The sequence below is a fragment of the Bombina bombina genome, chromosome 1 (assembly GCF_027579735.1).
Source record: "Bombina bombina isolate aBomBom1 chromosome 1, aBomBom1.pri, whole genome shotgun sequence".
Classification (NCBI taxonomy): domain Eukaryota; kingdom Metazoa; phylum Chordata; class Amphibia; order Anura; family Bombinatoridae; genus Bombina; species Bombina bombina.
In genome coordinates this window covers 415356504-415383025 of record NC_069499.1, presented here as the reverse complement: position 1 = coordinate 415383025, position 26522 = coordinate 415356504, and the positions used below count along the sequence as shown (strand labels likewise).

Below are 26522 nucleotides of genomic sequence, written 5' to 3'. Positions count from 1 at the left end.
GGCCCATTTATCAAGCTCCGAACGGAGCTTGTGGGCCCGTGTTTCTGGCGAGTCTTCAGACTCGCCAGAAACAGCAGTTATGAAGCAGCAGTCACAAAGACCGCTGCTCCATAACCCTGTCCGCCTGCTCTGATGAGGCGGACAGGAATCGGTGGAAATCAACCTGATCGAGTACGATCGGGTTGATTGACACCCCCCTGCTGGCAGCCCATTGGCTGCGAGTCTGCAGGGGGCGGAGTTGCACCAGCAGCTCTTGTTAGCTGCTAGTGCAATGCTGAATACGGAGAGCGTATTGCTCTCCGCATTCAAGGAGGTCTTGCGGACCTGATCCGCACTGTGGGATCAGGTCCGCAAGACCTTTGATAAATAGGCCCCATAGTCTGCAGAGAGCTTCTAAAGCATCAGAAGTATCTCATTGTTAAAAGGAGAAGGGTACAAAAGAATTTCCAAGGCATTAGATATACCATGGAACACAGTAACGACAGTCATCATCAAGTGGAGAAAATATGGCGCAACAGTGACATTACCAAGAACTGGATGTCTCTTCAAAATTGATGAAAAAACAAGAAGAGAACTGGTCTGGGAGGCTGCCAAGAGGCCCCCAGCAGCATTTAAGGAGCTGCAGGAATATCTGGCAAGTACTGGCTGTGTGGTACATGTGACAACAATCTCCCATATTCTTCATATGTCTGGGCTATGGGGTAGAGTGGCAAGACGGAAGCCTTTTCTTATGAAGAAAAACATCTAAGCCCAGCTAAATTTTGAAAAAACACATCTGAAGTCTCCCAAAAGCATGTGGGAAAAGGTGTTATGTACTGATGAAACCAAGGTTGGACTTTTTGGCCATAATTCCAAAAGGTATGTTTGGCGCTAAAACAACACTGCATATCACCAAAAGAACACCATACCCACAGTGAAGCATGGTGGTGTCAGCATCATGCTTTGGGGCTGTTTTTCTTCAGCTGGAACTGGGGCCTTAGTCAAGGTAGAGGGAATTATGAACAGTTCAAAATACCAGTCAATATTGGCACAAAACCTTCAGGCTTCTGCTAAAAAGCCGAACATGAAGAGGAATTTCATCTTTCAGTATGACAACGATCCAAAGAATACATCCAAATCAACAAAGAAATGGCTTCACCAAAAGAAGATTAAAGTTTTGGAATGGCCCAGCCAGAGCCCAGAGCTGAATCCGATGGAAAATCTGTGGGGTGATCTGAAGAGGGCTGTGCACAGGAGATGTCCTTGCAATCTGACAGATTTGGAGTGTTTTTGCAAAGAAAAGTGGGCAAATCTTGCCAAGTCAAGATGTGCCATGCTGATAGACTCATACCCAAAAAGACTGAGTGCTGTAATAAAATCAAAAGGTGCTTCAACAAAGTATTAGTTTGTACACTTATGCAACCATATTTTATTTTTTGTATTTTTATTTCCCTCCACCTAAAAGATTTCAGTTTGTTTTTCAATTGAGTTGTTCAGTTTATAGGTCACATTAAAGGTGGAAAAAGTTCTGTCTTATTCTTTTACATCACTGAAACCTGAAATTTTAACAGGGGTGTGTAGACTTTTTATATCCACTGTGTATATATATATATATATATATATATATATATATATATATATATATATATATATATATATATATATATATACACATACACACATACATACACACACACAAACATACATACACACACGCTGAAATGTACCTGTAGCGTGCAGAGTAGCACAAGGAACAATCATGCATACATAATGCCTACATAAATATTTATAACCTTTATGAGGCGACTTTAGTACACTTCAAAAAGCACAGACATGCTGATTTAATGCTTCATAAGTAGTTCTTCAATAACTTTATTTAAAAGAAAATAAAAATCAGCTTGTATGTATATCATATTTTGCCATTCCAAACTAGAGCAAGGTAAGTGTCCAAAAGGGGCCCTTGTTCATAGTTGGGGTTGCAGTTCATTGGCATAAGCTAGTGTTTTGCACATGTGCTAGCCATCTTGGATAATTAAAGGGTCAGTTCCTATTGGTACTTTTCTCCTCATCCCATAAGGTTTCAAATGGATATTATAATGGAAAATTAAAATGCTGTCATTTGTTACAGCATTTTATTTTCCCTTACAAAATATTTAACCCCTTTGTGTATGTTAAACACATAGCTGAAGTTAATTGGGAACCATAACACAGCAACTCTTAACCCTTTAAGGACACAGCTTTCAGTTTGCTCAATTATTTTATGACGGAAAAATTCCGTCATATGTCCTTAAGAGGTTAAGAAGCACACAGCTGCTAGGAAAGTAGTGTCATACGCAGGTACTCGCCCATCACCAGCCATGTCCTTTAGTTCCTGAATGGAACTTTGTGAGGGTTAAATGCATAGTAAGAAAGGGTCACTAATTGCAAGAATTGCATGCTCTATGAATTAGACATTTTTACTTTATCCATCTTAACAATTATATTTGTGTATTAGGCAAATATCATTACAAAAATATGATTTATCTGTAATCAAACACAATGGCTAAATGAGAACTTCTTTTCAGAAGTTTAAACCTACAGAACAGCAGACACTGATCGGGTGAACTAATAATAATGGCAAACCAGAGAAAATAGGATTTGTCAAGCCCTGTCTTAGTCATAGTTTATCATTTTAAAAAATCCTTAAGAAAACATTCAGCTGCCACGAAATAGGAGACCCAACAAGTTCACAATCTGTGAGAATTGCTTTTAATCAAGTTGTCATAGCGGATCAACAATCCCACATTATTCTGTAACAGAGAGGCTCAATTCCTATAGCTGGAGGGCCACAAACAGGCAACTCTCCTCTATTGCTCTTAATTTTATACCTGGATTGTGCCGATGTCTTCATTAGTTATAGAGACAAACTCAAAATTTACTTAGATTTCCTTAGGTTTAGGAACAGTAATTCGGTACTGGAAGCTAGCTGGGGATTGGTGGCTATGCACATATGCTTCTTGTCACTAATTCATCAGATGTGTTCAGCTATGTCCCAGTTATATGCAGGCAATAGTGAAATAATAAAATACTTACTTTTTGCACTTTTATTTTCCTTTTAAATTGTTTCCAAATGTCATTCTATTAAAGTATTTATATTTATAGCATGATGAGCCCCCTATGGTCCAAACATTGTAAGCACCCCCCCACCCCCCTTATCTGCAAATCATTTATTTTGCAAACACTTGGTGATGAAATCATTAAGTGGTTATAACATTTTCACAGAACAAGCGGATGAATGATAATATGATATATAACATGGAAAACCAGATTGTGTAGGTGGCATAATATAAATTCTGCAATAACACAACATATAATTCATATTCAGCATGACCAAGTGGCAATGAGCTAATAAACTCGGCTAGGTGTGCAAGGATACGGTGCATGTTCACAGCCTCTCTTTAAAACATAACATGAATTAAAGGGACACCAGTTTTCATCTAACTGCATGTAATAGACACTACTATAAAGAAGAATATGCACATATACTGATCTACAAAAACTTACTTAGAAGCTCCAAGTTTAGCACTGTTGATAAGGTTAGCAGGAAAACCCAGTGAAAGGGGCTGGGAGCAGACACCCCCAGCCTTCACTGCATATGAAAAGAAGGATTACACAGTCAGTAGCCATCAGTAGTCTGTAAATGCATACACCTGACACTTTTGGGCTTAGTTAGGAGTCTGAAAATCAGCACAATGTTATTTAAAAAGAAGCAAAACTACACATTGTTACAAAATTACTCCAAGATGTGGCATCTACAAAACATTTATGCAAAGAAAATCTAGTGTACAATGTCTATTTAATGCATCTACTCTTCCTTAAGGAGAAAAGCATAAACAAGTTCTGCACTTCTCCGTACATTATCACCATACGGGACTCCATCAGCCTACAGCTGTGCATTCACCATAACATCTGCACTCCCATGGTATAGAGTAGTATAGGAGCTCTACAGTAGCACAGTCTTCCCTCCGTGCCTTGAGAAGTGAGAGTTGGAATAAATGGGAAAGTGCGAGGTCTGCTGTGGGAAATACATTCTCCAAGAGCAGCTGCAGTTATGCTAGAAGAACACAGCAGCTGGCAGCCTCTATTTACTACTAATGCCACACCCGAAATCTCTGGTTGCTGAAATACATTTTGGGCTGCTGACTGGCGTCAGGATAGCTTGTGCACTTACTGTCTCTGTATTCCAGTCTGGAATAATTCACGGGGCCGACGGCTGAATGTCTTAAATGTTCTCTCACCAGAAAATATAACCTCCGTCTAAATCAATATGCATTTACTTTAACACACAAAAGATTGTATATTTACCCTACCGGATAATGGTGATAAACTTACTGTTAGCAAGGACTGGCGCTAGAACTAATAATACAGCACGTTTTGCCAGACATTTCCTTTTCTATACATTTGCTTATAATATCAGTGATTCTTTTGCTTCTCACTACATTAGATGGATAACGCTGCATTATTACTTGTATATGACAAAGTTTACAACCCACATAAAGGGGTTAAACACACAGCAAAAGTAAGCGCTGGACCTGAAATACACTGATGATCAAGACCTGTGGATGGAAGGCAAACAAATATCCCTCCACTGATTGGCTCAGCAGTAGGTTTAGCGTGGTAGATTTAACGTAATAAACCATTGATCAAACCTAATCTAACAAATATCTATTAGCCTAAATGATTTTTTGTCTAAAATTTGGGCAGCCCCTTAACACCTAATATCTCTGTAATTATGTTAGATATAACAAAACAAATGACTGGTCATACCTGATCTAACAACTATATATTAAAGGGATAGTAAACATCAAAAATGTTTATTGTTTAAAAATATAGATAATCCCTTTATTACCCATTCCCCAGTTTTGCATAACCAATACTGTTATATTAATATACTTTTTACCTCTGCATCTAAGTCTCTGCAGACCGCCCCCTATTTTATTTCTTTTGACAGACATGGATTTCAGGCAATTAGTGCTGACTCTTACATAAATCCACGAGCATGAGCACAATGTAATTTATATGAAACAGATGAACTAACGCCCTCTAGCTGTGAAAAAACTGTCAAATGCATTCAGATAAGAGGTGGCCTTGAAGGGCTTAGAAATTAGAATATGAGCCTACCTAGCTTTAGCTTTCAACTAAGAACAAAGCAAATTTGATGATAAAGGTACACTATAAATTTGTTTAACATTACATGCCCTATCTGAATCATGAAAGTTTAATTTGGACTTTACTATCCCTTTAAATTAAATAACTTTTTGTTAAGATCTAATGAAAACAATAATTAATCAAACCTGGTTTAACAAAGATCTAACCAACTGAATAAAGTTTGTTTTAAATTTATTTTTATTTTTTTTGGGGGGGGGGCTAACTCGGCTGAGGTACTGTGTAGTACTATGCAAGTTATTTTGTGGGACTTTCTGCATGTGTTTGCATGGAATTGTAAAGTTGTTTAAAATTGTATGTTCTATCTGAATCATGAAAGACATTTTTTTCCTTTTATTTCCTGTTAATGTTGCATTCTAGCTGCATATTTTAAATTCTGGAATAAAGTAATGCTTTAAACTAAATATGAAACGTCCCTTTAAGAATGTTTACTTTTTTAATACTAACCTCATACACAGGTGAGTCACTGCTCCTTTAAGGAGTTTAGGCCAACATGAAGAGGAAAAGAAAGAAAATCTGACAGGAAGGACAAATATTTGCTTAATGAAACAATGTGTACAGTGTGTTTTACTTTGTATTTATCGATCATGCAGAAACAAGTTCATGAGCTTCCAACCACTGCACTTAGGTGTTAAAGCTGCACAAGCGAGGTTTAGTTTTGCTCTCCCTGTATAGTTCTGTATGAGCTGATAAATACAGTGTGTGATTAATAGATGTACAGATTGCTGCCTGACACACAGTTTATAGCACAAATAAACCTGCAATTCCTAAACAAATAGCTGAAGATTTATAAGATGTAGATGTCTATTACATTTAGAATATAGACTTCCCAACCCTGCTTTCCTCCTTCCTGGTTTCTTTTTAAGAAATCTGGAAACACCAACAGAATGACCAAATCTCCACAGATCACATTACTGTAACTCCACATGTCGTACCTTTGAATGAAATCTCTGGCTACCGCTTTCCTTATATGGAGGAGCTAACCTGGACTGTGGAAGACAAGGCTTGTGTTAACATAGTTTGGCTTCGGTAGAAAAAGACAGCCTGCAAATTAGGAAGAGATATGTGGAAAGGTTAGGCCTTTGAATCCTGTCATGTGATTTTTCAGTTTTCAGGGCAGGAAAATCTACAACAGTCAGACTTAAAGGGACAGGAAACCCCCAAAAATGTATTTCACGATTTGGATAGAGCATCCAATTTTAAACAACTTTTCAATTTACTTCTATTATCAAATTTGCTTCATTATCTTGTTATCCTTTGCTGAAGGAAAAGCATTGTATTACCGGCAGCTACCTGAATCACAACGGACAAATGTGTGCTGGCACCAATCAGCAGCTAGTTCGCAAGTGTAGGATATGAGCATATTCTTTTTCAACAAGGGAGACAAAGAGAACGAAGGACATTTGAAAATAGAAGTTCATTTTAAAAAGAGTATTAAAATGACATGCTCTATCTGAATCGTACATCATTTTCACTTTCATATCCCTTTAAAGTACCAGTACATACAGTAAATTTGCATAATCAACAAACATGATAAAAAAACAATGCAATAGCAAGTAAATTGAACTTCAAAGAGTTGCAGATTTTTTTCTGACAGATTTCAGTTTTATGTCTGTGGAGTTATAAAATATCTATTTCAACTCCTCCTGTATCATATGACGGCCATCAGCCAATCAGAAATGCATATACATATATTCTGTGAATTCTTGCACATTCTAAGTAGGAGCTGGTGACTCAGAAAGTGTGCATCTAAAAAGACTGTGCACATGTTGTTAAAGGGACATAAACCCCATGTTTTTTCTTTCCTAATTCAGATAGAGCTTTTTATTTGAAACAACTTTCCAATGTACTTCTATTATATAATCTGCTTTGTTTTCTTGATCTTTGTTAAAAGGGATACCTAGGTAGGAGGTGCTTATTGGTGGCTGCACATATATGCCTCTTGTCATTGGCTTTCAGTAGTGCAGCCAGTAGTGCATTGCTGCTGCTTCAAGAGAATGAAGCAAATTAGATAATAGAAATAAGTTGGAAAGTTGTTTAAAATGTTATTCTCTATCTGAATCAGGAGAGAACATGTTGGGGTTTTATGTTCTTTTAATGAAAGTGAACTGGAATGTTTTTTAAATTGCATGCTCTATCTGAATCAGGAAAGTTTCATTTTGACTTGATTGTTCCTTTAAATAATAGGAAAAAGGGACAAATTAAAGGGACATTAAAGTCAAAACTAAACTTCATGACTCAGGCAGAATATGCAATTTAAACAGCTTTCCTATTTACTTCTATTATCTCATTTGCTTTTTCTCTTAGTATCCTTTGTTAGCAAATTTTTGTTAGCATACCTTGATAGGCTCAAAAGCAACAATGCAATACTGGGAGCTAGCTGATTGGTGGCTGCACATATATGCCTCTTTTTATTGGCTAACCTAATGTATTCAGCTAGCTCCCAGTAGTGCATTGCTGCTGCTCCAACAAAGGATACCAAGTAGGGATGTGCATTCGGCTGTTTCATTAGCAAACAAATGCAAAAAATGGCCCCGCCAGCAGCATTCGGCTCCTTTTGGAGCTGGATTTCTTCTTGTGAAAGTGCAACACACTAAGATCTGGATTTGCACAAAACAGCCGAATGTGCATCCCTATTACCAAGAATATGAAGCAAATTTGATAAAAGAAATAAAATGAAAAACTACACACTAATAAAAAGGAAAATGAAAGGGTTATTATAGTGGTTGTTTTCTTATTGCTTCTTAACCCCTTAACGACCGACGACGTGCAGGGTACGTCCTCCAAAAAATACCCTTAACGACCGAGGACGTACCCTGCACGTCGTTGGTCTGGGAAAGCGGTGGAAACGATCCTGATCACTTCCAGCCACTTTCCGGTTATTGCAGTGATGCCTCGATATCGAGGCATCCTGCAATAACCTTTTTTACCCCTCCGGTGCTTAAAGAGCCACTCTGTGGCCCTCTCTGCAACGGCCATCGATGGCTGCAGTCGTTGGTGGGTGGGAGCCGAAGTGGGAGGCGGGTGGGCGGTCATCGATGGTTTGCTATAGAGAGAGGGGGGTGGGGTCTTGCGTGCGTGCGTGCACGGGGGCGGGTGGCGGACGCGTGCACGGGTAGGGAGCGGGTGGGAACCGCTATACTATGGAATTCTTTTGTATGAAAAGTGGGAGAGAGGGAGGTGGGAAATAAAAATAAAATGTGACTAAAGGGATCTGGGAGTGGGTGTGGGGGTTGATCTTTGGGGGGGGGGGAAGCTATACTACAGAAAAAACATGTTTTAAATAAAAATATTTTTTGTTTTTGTAAACTGGGTACTGGCAGACAGCTGCCAGTACCCAAGATGGCTCCTAATAAGTTAGAGGGGGAGGGTTAAAGAGCTGTTTGTGGGGGATCAGGGTGTTTGGGGGCTAAGGGGGATCCTACACAGCAGCATATGTAAAATTGCTTAAAAAAATAAATTAAAAGATAGCTTTTATTTTAGTACTGGCAGACTTTCTGCCAGTACTTAAGATGGCAGGGACAATTGTGGGGTGGGGGAGGGAAGAGAGCTGTTTGGGAGGGATCATGGGGTGTGATGTGTCAGGTGGGAGGCTGATCTCTACACTAAAGCTAAAATTAAAGGGACACCTAACTTTGTTGGGCTTTAGCACCGTTAGGACAGCATGAACGGCCTAGCCATTTGACTGTCCTAATGCCGTAACCATTTCCTAAATGGGATCGCGGGCTGGAGGGAGTGACTAGCGTCACAGGCACTCCCCCCTGACCCGATCCCATCATTGAAATCAAGAGATGACATGAACGATCGCGTGATTGAAATGTTTACTTATTTGTTTACATCGGAACTTTGTTTATTGTGCTGTAACAAACATTGTATTTGTGCTTATGTCACTTCTACCACTAGATGTGGTTGGTTTCCTTATCAGCCAGTGAGCTTCTATCATCTCCTGTTTGTTTCAAAGTCAAAATAAACAGCTTTAACATACAAGTACAATAAGAGACACGTTAAAAAGCTGCCAGATAGGACGCGTACCTCACCAACCTAAAAACAGTAGTGATCTTGGTGGTTGCCTTTGGTACAAGGCCTTGAAAGAGTTACCATGCAGGGCCGTAAACAGATATTTACTACATTAAAGGACATTCCAGTCAAAATTTAAATGCACATAAATTAATGTAATCTTAGAATAGAAACATATTTGCAATATACATGTACTGGCAAAAATGCTTCTAGTAAAAGTAATCAGTATTTTAGTGTTAACATTTTTCTCTGCACGTGCATGTGAAGCATAGCTAGATATTCTCAGTGCACCAGTATTTTAAATATTGATTTTTAAATTCAGCCAATATGATGAGAGCTACTGAAATCTTATTGGCTGATTTGAACAGGTAATAGGATTTCAGTAGCTCTAATCCTATTGGCTGTTTTGACAAATTCAGCCATTAGGAATGTAAGGTACCCCAAATTGATTGCGGTACCTTGCATTCAATATTCAGTATACAATGGACATCGGATGAAGAGGAGCCTCTATGCCGCAGAGGCCCGCCGACGCCGCCACAGATGACCACTGCCGAGGATCGCTACATCTGGGAAGACCGCTCCGGCCTTAGCTCTGCCTTCGCTGTGGATGAAGATGATGGACCCGTCTGGAAGAAAGACCTTCTCCGCCGGACTTCTGAAACCGTGAGTACCTATTTGGGGCTTTAGTGTTAGTTTTTTTTTGTTTTGTTTTTTGGGGGGGGGTGTATTTATATTAGGGTTTATTGGGCAATTTGCAAAAGAGCTGAATGCCCTTTAAAGGGCAGTGAAAAAGAGCTGAATGCCCTTTTAAGGGCAATGTCCATACAAATGCCCCTTTAGGGGCAATGGGTAGTTTAGGTTTATTAGTGTTAGTTTTTTTTGGGGGGGGGGGATTTTACTGTTAGGGGGGACTTTGTTTATTTTTACTCTAAAAGAGCTGATTTCTTTAGGGCAATTCCCCACAAAAAGCCATTTTAAAGACCATTGGTAGTTTATTCTTAGATTAGGGGGTGTTTTTATTTTGGGTGGGCTTTTTATTTTCATAGGGATTAGATTTAATTTTTTTTATTTTGGATAGTGTTGTTTATTTTTTTAAAATATTTTAACTTATTTATTTTTTGTAGCTTGGAGGGTTACATTTTTAACACAGACTGCCCTTTGGGCAGCCTTATCAACTAGTTTGTTTATAATTATATTACAACACTCTTAGATAAAGTTTTACCATGACAGCATCTTAAATTCTATATTTAAAAGAATATGCAATGTCAAATTTTTATTTTATGATTCAGAAAGAGCATACAATTTTAAACAATTTTCCATTTTACTTATATTAGTAAATTAGCTTTGTTCCTTTGGTATCCTTTGTTGAAGCAGCAGCAGAGCACTACTGGGAGCTAGCTGAACACAAGGTAAGCCAATGACAAGAAGAATATATGTGCAGCCACAAATCAGCAGCTAGCTCCTAGTACTGCTTATCTGCACCTGACCCTTCCTATGTATTATTTTCAACAAAGGATATCAATAGAACAAAGCAAATTAAATAATAGAAGTAAATTGTAAAGTTGTGCTAAACTGCATGCTCTATCTAAAACATGAAAGAAAAATGTGGGGTTTCGTATCTCTTTAAACTTTATTTTCAATTTTGAACTGGACCTGGCATGGTGGCAACCGTATGGGCTAGATTTATCAAGGACTAGTAGAATTAGCCTTTGTATTCTCCTCTGAGTTCTCTGCAGCTCGCCCTTGGAGAAACGCACTGATGCACAAAAATTTATCAAAAAATTGTTTGTATTAATTTTCGCGGTTTAGAAGGCGAGCTGGGGCGGATTTTGGTGATCTTCTCCACAAGAAAAAAAGGAAGATCTCCTGATTTATCATTTCAAACCCATGTTTTTAGGTAGTATTTTTTGCCCTCTACAAGTAATCTATTACATTTGCATTTTACATGGGGCAAATTTGCGCATTCATTTTGGTGTGTTACCACAATACATTTTTACTTTAACTGTGTAATAATAATGACCCTATAAAACCGTAACACATTCAAATTTTTATTGCAATTTTCATTCATTGTGGGGCAATTTTGCATTCTATATTTGGCATATACATCTAACCAAAGATATACCTGCTAGAATCAAAAACATAATGATTTCTAATGCTGTTCTTCACAGTACCTATGGAGAACTATAATTGTGTGTATTTGTAGAAGTTTGCGTTCTCCAAAGGCGCTAAAAAAAAAAATATATAAATTGGTAACTGGGCGTAATGCGACTAAAACTAGCAAATGTAATCCTTTTTTTTTAAGTGCTCCAATGTGCCTTGGTGAACAGGAACGAAGAGAGAGAAATGTATAGTCGGACCTTTGAATTAATAAATCAGGGGATTCAGTCATATACAGATTTATAGGCGTCATTTTAGGAGAATTGCTTTGATAAATACTCCTCTATATACTATAGAAGCAAACCTGTACTGTTAAAGGGACAGTGTAGCCTAAATTTTTCTCCCCTTTAATTTGTTCCTAATAATCAATTTTACCTGCTGGAGTGAATAAAATAGTTTACAAATAGCTCCTTTAACATTATAGCGGCATATGCCATAGCTTATTTTGCCAGTGTTATTTATCCCTTCCTTTACTGAAAGTTTTTATACATAGACTATAGAAAAGCTGTGTAAACATAGCCAGAAGAAGAAATTACACTCCCGGTAGGGTTTAGGAGAGATAAGTAATACAATGTTAATTTTCAATAGTTCTTTCTTAGTACTGTTTTTGGTATACAGACAGGGATACTATAAAAAAAAAAGCGTAAATAAACTGAAAAAAAAAAATAAGATCTAATTTCCCTGCAAGCTCAACCAATTTTAATGGGTTGTGGTTTCAAACGACAAAATAAGCTGTTTCATATAGAAAATAAACCTAAACAAGCACTTTCTCATACATTTTCTACTGGTACAACAAGTATAACTGCAGCTGGTATATAAACGTAATTGGGACATGAAACCCCAAATGTTTCTTTCATGATTCAGATAGAGCCTACAATTTTAAAAGCATATGAAACCTCCAAATAAATATTTTGTGATTCAGACAGAGCATACCATGTTATAAAAGTTTCCAATTTACTTCTATTATCAAATTGACTTCATTTCCATCATATTCTGTGTTGAAGAGATACCTTAATAGGTGTGCGGAGCACTACATGGCAGGAAATAGTGCTTCCATATATGGATAACATGCTTGCAAAACTGCTGCCATATAGTGCTCCAGAAATGGGCCGGCTCCTAAGCATACATCCCTGCTTTAAAAAAAGATACCAAGAGAAAGAAGAAAAATTGTAAATTAGAAAGTTGTGTAAAATTGCATGCTTTATCTGAATCACAAAATAAACATTTTGGTCTTCATATCCCTTTAACAAATTTTTGTTTAAACGAATATGCTCTGTCTGAATCATAAAAGAAATGTTATGGGTTTCATATCCTTTTAAGGGAAACATATTTTTACAGTTCACTGTCCCTTTAAGATGCATAATGTTATTTTATGGCTTATCAGTTAAATATTAACAGTTTTCTACAGGCAGACTAACAGAAAGCAAACTGCTCTAATGATTTCCAGAGTTAATATTATATACAGTTGTGCTCAAAAGTTTGCATGGCCTTGGAGAATTGGTAATATATGTACGATTTTTAAAGAAATCATGAGTGAGCAGGCAAAACACATTTCTTATGGGATTCATATTCATCTGAAGGTCATAACAGAATGGCACAATCATAAAGCAAAACATGACAACAAATAACAAAATAAAATGACACCCTTAGTTCTTAATACTGTGTATTGCCCCCTTTAGCATCAATGACAGCGTGCAGTCTTTTGTAATAGTTGTCTATGTTGCCCCAAATTCTTGCAGGTGGTATAGTTGCTCATTCGTCTTGGCAAAATGCCTCCAGGTTATGCAAAGTCTTTGGTCGCCTTGCATGAACCACACGGTTAATTAGGGAGCTTGTAGGGTTAATTTTAGCTTTAGTGTAGTAGACAACTGAAAGTATTGATCTAGGCCCATTTTGGTATATTTCATGCCACAATTTCACTGCCAAATGCGATCAAATAAAAAAAAAAATGTTAACTTTTTTCACAATTTTAGGTTTCTCACTGAAATTATTTACAAACAGTGCAATTATGGCACAAGTGGTTGTAAATTCTTCTCTAGGATCCCCTTTGTTCAGAAATAGCAGATATATATGACTTTGGCATTGCTTTTTGGTAGTTAGAAGGCTGCAAAATGCTGCTGCGCACCACACATGTATTATGCCCAGCAGTTATGGGGTTAATTAGGTAGCTTGTAGGGGTAATTTTAGCTCTAGTGTAGAGATCAGCCTCCTACCTGACACATCCCACCCCTGATCCCTCCCTAACCCCCCTCAAACAGCTCTCTTCCTTCCCCCACCTCACAATTGTCACCGCCATTTTAAGTACTGGCAGAAAGTCTGCAAGTACTAAAATAAAAGCCATTTATTATTATTTTTTTTATATTAAGTCTGCAGTGATGGATACCCCCTTAGCCCCCAACCTCCCTGATCCCCCCCCATACATCTCTCTAAACCTCGCCCCTCTACCTATTTGCATCCATCTTGGGTACTGTCAGCTGTCTAAATAAAAAGAGAGAAGCGCTCAACCTGGAAACGAACAATAGCATAATAGCTTGTTCTATGGCTAGTTACCACCCAAGAAGCAGCCTCTTTTTGCTCAACATGTGCCTTTCACAGAGAAGAACTTTCCTGAAGCATATCAGTCTGATCCTGACTTCACAGTACAGTCCAGCCCCGAAATACCAGGCAATCCCTCTCTGAACGAGAGAAACAGCAAAACCCCAGACGTACGTTTCGGCCTATTGTGGGCCTCGTCAGTGAGGTGCAGCCATATCCCTCTACGCACACTGAGCAACGGGTCCACGTCTGGATTCCCGCATCACACTTAGGGAGACTTCCCAAAATGTCATAATTTGCATAAATAAAAAGAGAGAAGCGCTCAACCTGGAAACAAACAATAGCATAATAGCTTGTTCTATGGCTAGTTACCACCCAAGAAGCAGCCTCTTTTTGCACAACATGTGCCTTTCACAGAGAAGAACTTTCCTGAAGCATATCAGTCTGATCCTGACTTCACAGTACAGTCCAGCCCCGAAATACCAGGCAATCCCTCTCTGAACGAGAGAAACAGCAAACCCCAGACGTACGTTTCGGCCTATTGTGGGCCTCGTCAGGGAGGTGCAGCCATATCCCTCTAGGCACACTGAGCAACGGGTTCACGTCTGGATTCCCGCATCACACTTAGGGAGACTTCCCAAAATGTCATAATTTGCATAAATAAAAAGAGAGAAGCGCTCAACCTGGAAACGAACAATAGCATAATAGCTTGTTCTATGGCTAGTTACCACCCAAGAAGCAGCCTCTTTTTGCTCAACATGTGCTCAGTGTGCCTAGAGGGATATGGCTGCACCTCACTGACGAGGCCCATAATAGGCCGAAACGTACGTCTGGGGTTTTGCTGTTTCTCTCGTTCAGAGAAGGATTGCCTGGTATTTCGGGCTGGACTGTACTGTGAAGTCAGGATCAGACTGATATGCTTCAGGAAAGTTTTTCTCTGTGAAAGGCACATGTTGAGCAAAAAGAGGCTGCTTCTTGGGTGGTAACTAGCCATAGAACAAGCTATTATGCTATTGTTCGTTCCCAGGTTGAGCGCTTCTCTCTTTTTATTTATGCAAATTATGACATTTTGGGAAGTCTCCCTAAGTGTGATGCGGGAATCCAGACGTGGACCCGTTGCTCAGTGTGCCTAGAGGGATATGGCTGCACCTCACTGACGAGGCCCATAATAGGCCGAAACGTACGTCTGGGGTTTTGCTGTTTCTCTCGTTCAGAGAAGGATTGCCTGGTATTTCGGGGCTGGACTGTACTGTGAAGTCAGGATCAGACTGATATGCTTCAGGAAAGTTTTTCTCTGTGAAAGGCACATGTTGAGCAAAAAGAGGCTGCTTCTTGGGTGGTAACTAGCCATAGAACAAGCTATTATGCTATTGTTCGTTTCCAGGTTGAGCGCTTCTCTCTTTTTATTTATGCAAATTATGACATTTTGGGAAGTCTCCCTAAGTGTGATGCGGGAATCCAGACGTGGACCCGTTGCTCAGTGTGCCTAGAGGGATATGGCTGCACCTCACTGACGAGGCCCATAATAGGCCGAAACGTACGTCTGGGGTTTTGCTGTTTCTCTCGTTCAGAGAAGGATTGCCTGGTATTTCGGGGCTGGACTGTACTGTGAAGTCAGGATCAGACTGATATGCTTCAGGAAAGTTTTTCTCTGTGAAAGGCACATGTTGAGCAAAAAGAGGCTGCTTCTTGGGTGGTAACTAGCCATAGAACAAGCTATTATGCTATTGTTCGTTTCCAGGTTGAGCGCTTCTCTCTTTTTATTTATGCTGTCAGCTGTCTGCCAGTACCCAGTTTGCCCAAATAAATGTTTTTTTTTTTTTTTTTATATATATATATATATAATAATCAATTTTCTGTAGTGTAGCTGCCCCTCCTCAATACCCTCCCAGATCCCTTCCACAAACATGTATTCCCCCTCCCTCTGCCTCCTTCTCCCTCCTGCAGTGATGGATCTCCCTCCTTCCTTTGTGTGACTGTAAGTGTGGCGCGTGCATGGCCCCACCTTCCACCGTGTCGCAATCCCGTCTCGACGTGCACACATCAGTGTGACAGGATCCTGAACTGGACATCGATGGGTGGCCCACCCGCCTCCCTGCTGCTGCTCCCACCCACCAACGATCGGCACCATTGATGGCCGATGCAGAGAGGGCCACAGAGTGGTCCTCTCTGCATCGGTGGGTAAAAAAGGGGATTGAAGTGATGCCTCAATATTGAGGCATCACTACAATACCCTGGAAGCTGCTGGAAGCGATTGCGATCGCTTCCAGCACTTCAAACCCCAGAGGTCGTGCCAGGCATGTCCTTGGTCGTTAAGGGTAGTTTTTTGGAGGATGTACCTGGCACGTCCTCAGTCGTTAAGGGGTTAAAGAGACAGAAAACCCCTTGAGATTTTAATATAAAACGTTTAGCAATGCTTAGAAAAACAATATATTTTCATAATGAATTTTCCCACTTTTTATTTAATTTAGCTCTGAAAACTGTGGATGCTCTATATCTCTAAGCAGGTGGTGTACACTGCAGGCTTCTCAAGGCTAACAATGCTACATATATTTTCCTAATTGGCTTTAGCACATAACTACAAAACACGACTATGGCTAACTTTGTCAGCTGCAGAATAAAGGCCAGATTAGTTCCTGCAAATAAAGCAATTACTATTAGTGGGTGGAGTTTGGCTATTGAAATTCAAAGATGTTAACTTGTTTTAAAAAATGTTTAAACGTGGCCTATATGTTATTCTTTAGCACTGGTTTTCGAACCTGTCCTCAGGCCTCCCCAACAGGCCAGGTTTTCTGTATTACTTTGGATGAGAGCAGGTAAAATAACCATGTTTACTTATCAGCTAATTATTTCACCTGTGCTCCAGTTCAGCCTCAAAATTTGGGCTGTTAGGGAGGCTGGGGACAGGTTTGAAAACCAGTGATATATAGCAACAGTTTAGTGTCCCTTTAAATATTGACTGATACAATTCCTTCTAAATAAATGGCATAATATTTATATTTGTAAGAAGTGGAGGTTAAAATAAACATGCACTGCATATACTGACTGGGGAACTGGTAACCAACAAACATAAAGCATTGGGTTTACAATGTGGACAAATATGGTGTAAAAGATGTGATGAGATGCTTTGATTAAAGAATTACAAATATTGTGTGACGCAGGGGAAACCTATTTGTTAGGGCATGCTAAAGAATATGAAAAAGGGGTTCAGCATTACTGTAGGGCTTATTTGGTGGTAATGACAATATTTTAGGTTATGAACTCTGAATGACAGCTGGGGTCAGAATATGGATATGAAGTAGCTATGAATGGGAAAAAGGAATGTGCACAGACTTAAAATATGTGGGAGGAGTTTGCTGTAAACCCTGACAGAAAAGATCCACACAACGATGCTGTTTCACAGAATGGTGAGATTTAAGCATTGTTCTAGAAATTGAGGGATTATATACATAATAAAGTTCTCCAGTGTGGTATAGCTGTTGACTTCTGGTAAAAATGCATATATAGCTAATGTATGGCAGGGTGGTTTTGCAGTAAATAGAGTTCCATGGATTTAAAGGGACATTAAACACTAAATAAATGCTAGATAGAATGATGTATTCAAAGAAAATATTATTCTGAGAATAACATGTAGATGTATTTTGTAAAGTTTCATGATCTGTTAAAATATTGACAAAATAAGTTTTAGTGTCTATAAAACAATGGGAGCTGCCATGTTGTAACTTAGGTTACCTTCTCTGCTGTTGCTTATTAGGGACAGTTATAAATAGGTCACTAGAGTGTGCAGCTGATGGCTGTGTGGAATATAACAGTGTTCTGCACTTCCATTTATAACAGGAACTGAAAAGCTCATAATTTCAGAATGAATTTACAGGAAAAAGAAATAATGAAAGTATAGTGCAGACTTTTTTGTATATACGATTTATCATTTTATATTACCACCTCAAAGTGTTTAATGTCCCTTTAAGGGATATTGTAATAAAAAATAATCTATCACCCACGGACGTGTCAGCTTTGAAAAATATTTCATAGTGTGCATATTCCATGATGTCAAAGAAAATACTGTCACAGAAATGTCATCTCAGTAATATCCAAACCTGGTTTCTCCTTTAGATTTATATTTGATTTTTATTTGATTTTTTTAAATCAGATTTATACATACAGATTATGAAATCTAGTTTTTGAAAGGTTAACTATTAACATTTTTGACTATGGTGTCCCTTTAAGAAAATGTCATCAGTTAAATGCATATAATTGATTTGATTGAAAATAATATTCTGCTTATTCTTTAATGTAGATAGTAAAAAAGTGGGTCACCAGTGAGGGTTTCAATTCTTTGTTGCTGCCATCTCTGGATACCTAGCGGTTAAACCACCATATGAACTTTAGTCGACTCCATCAAGATTAAATAAACCATATCTGTATTCTGGAAAATGCACAAATATCATTATTTGTTGTTGTTTTATTTTACTGAAGTAACGCTTCCTCAAAACAAGCAGAGCGGCACAGTTCTCTGATCCACAGAATTCAAACCAAAACCCTGTCCCTTGATCTGCAGGTCTCACACATCAATCAAACATTCCCTTCAGGGTGTTTCCTTTAGAACTAACTTCAGCCTTAGCTACAAACAAACTGAAAGAGGTAATTAGCCAAAGATAAACCCCTCTACTCCTTAGATGATTAATTTAACCCTTTATAATTAGGCTTACTCAATATTTGTGTATCGAAATTCTTCCATGTTATTTTTAAAGGGATATTCTAAAGGGATACTAAAATTCTATCATCACTTTGATTGTTATATTTTGTTTAAGTGAATGTAAGTTTTGATGCTAAAGTGCCCGGTTTTTAAAAATTCGATTAAAATCAGGGCCACTTTAATTCATCAAAATTTACATTTCACTCCTGTTGTGAAAAAAAACTTACCTTTTAATCTTGACAGCAGCTCCAGCTTCCTCCACCCGTTGCAAAGCCTCTTCCTTGGTCTAAAATGAGAAATCCGGCTTCCTCCAATCACGGCGTTGAATCAGACACTGATTCCCCCGAGTGGGAAGCCGTGATTGGAGGATGACCTATCCATCATTTCTGACATCAGAAATGGCTTGCGACGACATGAGGAAGCTGGAGCTGCTGTCAAGTTTAAAAGTTAAGTTTTTTTTCACAACAGTAGTGAAATGTAAATTTTGATGAATTAAAGTGCCCCTGTTTTTAATCAAATTTTTAAAAACCGTGCACTTTATCATTAAAGTGAATGTAAATTTTGATGCTAAAGTCCCTTAGAAACTGTAAGTTTAGACCCGCAAAGCGGTTTGTCCTAACATCTCTGTACCAGGAGGCCCAGGTTGGATCTGGGTGATCTCAGGGGCAGGGCGAGCATTGGCATAGCTTCATGGTTTATGGGGCATGGTGTGGGCAGTACATATCAGTGGTATTTCAGGTACCATCAGCAGCATTTTTGCAGTATACTCATGTGTATAGTAATGCTTTAATCTATTTGTTAAACCTAGACAAAAATATACCAGATTTTCTAGCACAGGAAAAACTTGTATTTGAAGTACCCTGGTATGTTTTTTAAATGCCACATGTTTGTCTCTTTAACATGTCCGACTATAATAAGAATGTTCTCTGCGTCACATAATACCTCCCAATATTTCCGAAAGGCTTTCTAGGATAGGGGGGATGAAGGTGAATTGTGGTCAGTGGCCCACCAGTATATGTTGAGCGGGGTCACAACAGAAGTAGCGGGATCAGGGGTGTGCTCTGGGAACGGCTGGGAAAAACTGGGCTGCTGAATGGGACGTTGTGGGAGGGCAGTGGACAGACCTCTAAACCTGTGACAATTCCACAAAATCTGGGAAGATTGGGAGGTATGTAATATATATTTTATATTTACTTTGTAGAACATTTTCAGCCAGTGAACCTGTATTATGTTTTTTTATTTATTTTAAATTGAGGTAACATTGTCATAACCCAGTTAGCATTCTACTGCTTTTTAGTAAAAATAACATAAAATGCAGATACATTTTTTTTAAAAAAAAATGTCCCCTGTCCTCCCTAACAGGCCAGATTTTCAGGATTACTTTGGGTGAGAGCAGGTAAAATAACCATGTTTACTAATCAGCTGATTATTTCACCGGTGCTCTAATTCAAATATCCTCAAAATATGGCCTGTTAGGGAGGCTTAAAGGGACATTATACACTCATTTTTTCTTTGCATTAATGTTTTGTAGATGATCTATTTATATAGCTCATCATGGTTTTTTTTTTTTTTTAAATGTATAGTTTTGCTTATTTTTAAATAACATTGCTCTGATTTTCAGACTCCTAACAAAGCCCCAAAGTTTTAGGAGAATACTGTCAGATACCTACTCCAGCTTGCTCCTGTTTGTGTAAAGGGTCTTTTCATATGCAAAAGAAGGGGGGGGTCTTATTTCCCACTTGCAGTGGGCTTTCCACCTGCCTTTTCAACAGAGCTAAACCAAGAGCTTCTAAGTAATTTTTTAAACAGTTTTATACTGGATTTTTAAATCAGTATCTGTGCATCTTATCTCTTATAGTAGTGTCTATTACATGCAGTTATATGAAAATTGGTGTATACTGTCCCTTTAAAGACAGGTTTGAAAACCAGTGCTCTAAGCCAAGGGCTACTTTAGTTTTTAACAAGAGTTTATCTACCAGTCAGTATTCCTGATTGTGCTTTGGGTACACAATGCTATATATATATATATATATATATATATATATATATATATATATATATATATATATATATATATATATATATATATATATACATATATACATACATATATATATATATACACACACAGTATATTAAAACAAAAGTACAGTAGTACCAGCATTCTAACTGGCCTCCATATCCCTTCAACGTTGCATTTTTTAAAACATTTTTTTATTGAGGTTGCAAAACACCTGTCCCCATACAGTAATGTAGAACTATATTAGCAGCAGGGAGGTGAGACTCACCCAAATATTATTGTTGAACAGTTGTAAGCAGAGAAAAATCTATCCAAGACTATTTTAATGGTCATTCCACTCCAACCGCTAGCGGTACAACCAAAAGAGCAGAAAATCACAGGGAAGATCTCTGACTGATAAGTTAAAATAGAACAGATCGCCCCTTTAAGCTGCATCACAATAAAATTAGGGTAACACGTACCGTTTTCCTAGTTTACAAGAAAATATTAGGAACTATTATTAGATAACTAGGGATGTTAATAGTCATAGTTATGGTGTATCATGGGCAATATGAATATTTTTCATATAAAAATATCTCTCCAGCATATAAACTACCTTAGAAACACAAGGAGACTGGTAAGATATAAACTAGATTAGTGACATCACTTAGGCAAATGAACATACCATAAATAACCACAGACATGGGAGTCCGCATTAGTAAACAATTAAATACAAAAGGGCTAACATTAGTTTACCCCCCTTAAGTATACTATAACACACTGTGAAGTAGCTAATCACAGCAAGCCTACAAGTGCACGTGCACAAGTTAGCTATAGCCGACAAATGCACATGCCACAAGTTAGCTATAGCCTACAAGTGCACATGCCACAGGTTAGCTATAGCCGAGAAGTGCACATGCCACAAGTTAGCTATAGCCGACAAGTGCACATGCACAAGTTAGCTATAGCCTACAAGTGCACATGCCACAAGTTAGCTACAGCCAACAAGTGCACATACACAAGTTAGCTATAGTGAACATGCCACAAGTTAGCTATATAGCCTACAAGTGCGCATGCCACAAGTTGGCTATAACCTACAAGTGCACATGCCACAGGTTAGCTATAGCCGACAAGTGCACATGCCACAGGTTAGCTATAGCCTACAAGTGCACATGCCACAAGTTAGCTATAGCTAACAAGTGAACATGCACAAATTAGCTATAGCCTACAAGTGCACATGCCACAAGTTAGCTACAGCCAACAAGTGCACATACACAAGTTAGCTATAGCCTACAAGTGCACATGCCACAAGTTAGCTATAGCCTACAAGTGCACATGCCACAAGTTGGCTATAACCTACAAGTGCACATGCCACAGGTTAGCTATAGCCGACAAGTGCACATGCCACAGGTTAGCTATAGCCTACAAGTGCACATGCCACAAGTTAGCTATAGCTAACAAGTGAACATGCACAAATTAGCTATAGCCTACAAGTGCACATGCCACAAGTTAGCTATAGCCGACAAGGGCACATGCCACAAGTTAGCTATAGCCTACAAGTGCACATGCCACAGGTTAGCTATAGCCTACAAGTGCACATGCACAGGTTAGCTATAGCCTACAAGTGCACATGCCACAAGTTAGCTATAAAAAAGGCATAAGAATATGGCAAAATAACTATAATTAGTCAAGCTTTTGCCCAACAAATCTTAAACAGTAAAATAAATGGTAGTGTAGTTAAGTGAGACAGAATTGTATAGTGCTAGACAAAGGCATCAATAGTAACCGTCATAAAGGCCGGCTCCTGTAATGTAATACACAAAGCTCATTCAAAGCCAACTATGGCAAGATATTTGCATCTATAATACAAACCACTAAGGATATTATTGGAAGTGTTCAATGGTTCAGCGGTGTGGCATAATATTGATTAAGAAACTTCATCTTACACCAGAATTCCAGGCTAAATGGTTCCCCCCAAGTGTTCCAGGCAAAATTTCACCCCCCAAGTGTTCGGGCCAAAGGGACCATTCAAGTCACCATAGTGCAAAAAGTGCTACCATAAGATTGTGGAAACATCCAAACCTGTTCTCTGGCCACCATATGAGAAACAGGCCCCATAGAAAGAGCCACAGAACAGCATTTGTGTGTTAAAAAATGTTTTAATTCCATAGTGCAAGTCATTTTTGCATTATTTTCCCTTGGTAACTATTAAGGGCTCATTATTTCAAACACAGTGACTGGAAACTTTAATATGCTGGACATGGAGTTTGAGGGGGAAGTCTTAAGATCAGTATTCTGCAGGATGAACAAGATTTTTTATGTAAGTTTTAAAATGGATTTATGATATAGTAAGATGATATTGATATGCATCTAGTACATATTAAAAGTACAATTATATGAAACTGGGTACATTTACTTTAAGATTATCACAGTACTCACTTATCCCAGTTGCCTGTGGGGGGGAATAGTGCTGCAGCCGCAGACACACAATCCACTAGACACACAGGCCTCTAGTTATCAAAGTCAATACGCTCGCCGTATTCAGCATTGCACCAGCAGCTCACATAAGCTGCTGGTGCAACACCGCCCCCAGCTGACTCGTGGCCAATCGGCCACCAGCAGGGGGATGTCAATCAACCCGATCGTACTAGATCGGGTTGATTTGCGGCGATGTCTGTCCACCTGCTCAGAGGCCCTCCCGCATCACAAACACTAAAATAAAATTATTAACCCCTAATCTGCCGCTCCCGACATCGCCGCCACTATAATAAACATATTAACTCCTAAACCGCCGCACTCCCGCATCGCAAACACTAGTTAATTATTATTAACCCCTAATCTGCCACCCCTAACATCGCCGCCACCTAGCTACATTTGCTAACCCCTAATCTGCCGCTCCGGCAACGCCGCCACTATAATAAACATATTAACCCCTAAACCTAACCCTAACACCCCCTAACTTTAATATAATTAAAATAAATCTAAATAAATAACTCGGCCAGATTACGAGTTTTGCGGTAGGGGTGCTGTACTAACTTGGACGTTATTGTCACCGCTCAGTTCCCTACAGCTCTGGTATTACAGGTTTTTCTAAACCCGGCGTTAAAAGGCAAGAAGTGAGCGTAGAGCAAAATTGAGCTCCATACCGCACTCCAATACCAGCGCTGCTTAAGTCAGCGGTGAGCTGGTTGTACGTGCTCGTGCACGATTTCCCCATAGACATCAATGGGGAGAGCCAGCTGAAAAAAAGCCTAACACCTGCAAAAAAGCAGCGTAAAGCTCAGTAACACAGCCCCATTGATTCCTATGGGGAAACTAAATTTATGTGTACACCTAACACCCTAACATGAACCCGAGTCTAAACACCCCTAATCTTACACTTATTAACCCCTAATCTGCCGCCCCCGACATCGCCGCCACCTACATTATATTTATGAACCCCTAAACTGCTGCTCCCAACATCACCGCAACCTACCTACATTAACCCCTAATCTGCCGCCCCAACGCAGCCGCCGCCACTATAATAAACATATTAACCCCTAAACCGCTGAACTCCTGCCTCGCAAACATTAGATAAATATTATTAACCCCTAATCTGCCGCCCCTAACATCACCGCCACCCACCTACAATTATTAACCCCTATTCTTCCGCCCTCAACGTTGCCGCCACTATAATATATTTATTAACCCCTAAACCTAAGTCTAACCCTAACACCCCCTAACTTAAATATAATTAAAATAAATCTAAATAAAACCTACAATTAATAACTAAATAATTACTATTTAAAACTAAATACCTGTAAAATAAACCCTAAGCTAGCTACAATATAACTAATAGTTACATTGTATCTAGCTTAGATTTTATTTTTATTTTACAGGCAAGTTTGTATTTATTTTAACTAGGTAGAATAGTTACTAAATAGTTATTAACTATTTACTAACTACCTAGCTAAAATAAATACAAATTTACCTGTAAAATAAAACCTAACCTAAGTTACACTAACCCCTAACACTACACTACAATTAAATAAATTACCTAAATTAAATACAATTACCTAAATTACAAAAAAAAGCACTAAATTACACAAAATAAAAAACAAATTACAAGATATTTAAACTAATTAAACCTAATCTAATAGCCCTATCAAAATAAAAAAAAACCTAGCCTAAACTAAACTACCAATAGCCCTTAAAAGGGCCTTTTGCGGGGCATTGCCCAAAAGAAATCAGCTCTTTTACCTGAAAAAAAAATACAAACAACCCCCCAACAGTAAAACCCACCACCCACACAACCAACCCCCCAAATAAAAGCCTAACTAAAAAAACCTAAGCTCCCCATTGCTCTGAAAAGGGCATTTGGATGGGCATTGCCCTTAAAAGAACATTTAGCTCTATTGCAGCCCAAAGCCCTAACCTAAAAATAAAACCCACCCAATAAACCCTTAAAAAAACACTAACCCCCTGAAGCTCCGACATCCATCCTCAACGAAGCCGGGAGAAGTCCTCATCGAAGCAGCAAGAAGTCCTCAATGAAGCCGGGAGAAGTCTTCATCCAAGCCAGGAGAAGTGGTCCTCCAGACGGGCAGAAGTCTTCATCCAGACGGCATCTTCTATCTTCATCCATACGGCGCGGAGCGGGTCCATCTTCAAGACATCCGGTGTGGAACACCTTCTTCGAATGAAGTCTTCTTCCCGAATGAAGGTTCCTTAAAAATGAGTCATCCAAGATGGCGTCCCTTAGATTCCGATTGGCTGATAGAATTCTATCATCCAATCGAAGTTAAGGTTTCAAAAAATCCTATTGGTTGATGCAATCAGCCAATAGGATTGAACTTCAATCCAATTGGCTGATCCAATCAGCCAATAGGATTAAGCTTGCATTCTATTGGCTGTTCCAATCAGATTGAAGCTCAATCCTATTGGCTGATTGCATCAGCCAATAGGATTTTTTCACCTTTAATTCCAATTGGCTGATAGAATTCTATTAGCCAATCGGAATTCAAGGGACGCCATCTTGGATAACGTCATTTAAAGGAACCTTCATTCCAGAAGAGCCGTCGTAGGAAGAGGATGCTCCGCGCCGGATGTCTTGAAGATGGACTCGCTCCGCATGGATGATGATAGAAGATGCCGTCTGGATGAAGACTTCTGCCCGTCTGGAGGACCACTGCTGCTGGCTTGGATGAAGACTTCTCCTGGCTTCATTGAGGATGGATGTCCGGTCTTCAAAACTGTAAGTGGATCTTCGGGGGTTAGTGTTAGTTTTTTTTAAGGGTTTATTGGGTGTTTTTTTTTATGTTAGGGTTTGGGCACTTGAAAAAATATAATTTATGCTTACCTGATAAATTCATTTCTCCTGTAGTGTAGTCAGTCCACGGGTCATCCATTACTTATGGGATTATAACTCCTCCCTAACAGGAAGTGCAAGAGGATCACCCAAGCAGAGCTGCTATATAGCTCCTCCCCTCTACGTCATATCCAGTCATTCGACCAAAACCATACGAGAAAGGAGAAACCATAGGGTGCAGTGGTGACTGGAGTTTAATTAAAATTTAGACCTGCCGTAAAAAACAGGGCGGGCCGTGGACTGACTACACTACAGGAGAAATGAATTTATCAGGTAAGCATAAATTATATTTTCTCCTGTTAAGTGTAGTCAGTCCACGGGTCATCCATTACTTATGGGATACCAATACCAAAGCTAAAAGTACACGGATGACGGGAGGGACAGGCAGGATCTTTACACGGAAGGAACCACTGCCTGTAGAACCTTTCTCCCAAAAACAGCCTCCGAAGAAGCAAAAGTGTCAAATTTGTAAAATTTTGAAAAAGTGTGAAGTGAAGACCAAGTTGCAGCCTTGCAAATCTGTTCAACAGAGGCCTCATTCTTAAAGGCCCAAGTGGAAGCCACAGCTCTAGTAGAATGAGCTGTAA

At 39.0% G+C, this 26522-nt stretch overlaps 1 protein-coding gene across 3 annotated transcripts in view; it reads right to left on the bottom strand.

Moving 5' to 3' along the window:
• The window catches only part of TANC1 (tetratricopeptide repeat, ankyrin repeat and coiled-coil containing 1), a 439674-nt gene that overhangs the window by 377963 nt on the left and 35189 nt on the right, over window positions 1–26522 (bottom strand). The window contains exon 2 of one of the 3 annotated variants that reach the window (XM_053698331.1): window positions 6120–6228. The exons of the other annotated variants lie outside the window; for them this stretch is intronic. The gene's annotated coding sequence lies outside the window, so the exon portion shown is untranslated. The remainder of the gene's footprint in view (window positions 1–6119; window positions 6229–26522) is intronic. 3 annotated transcript variants of the gene reach the window in all.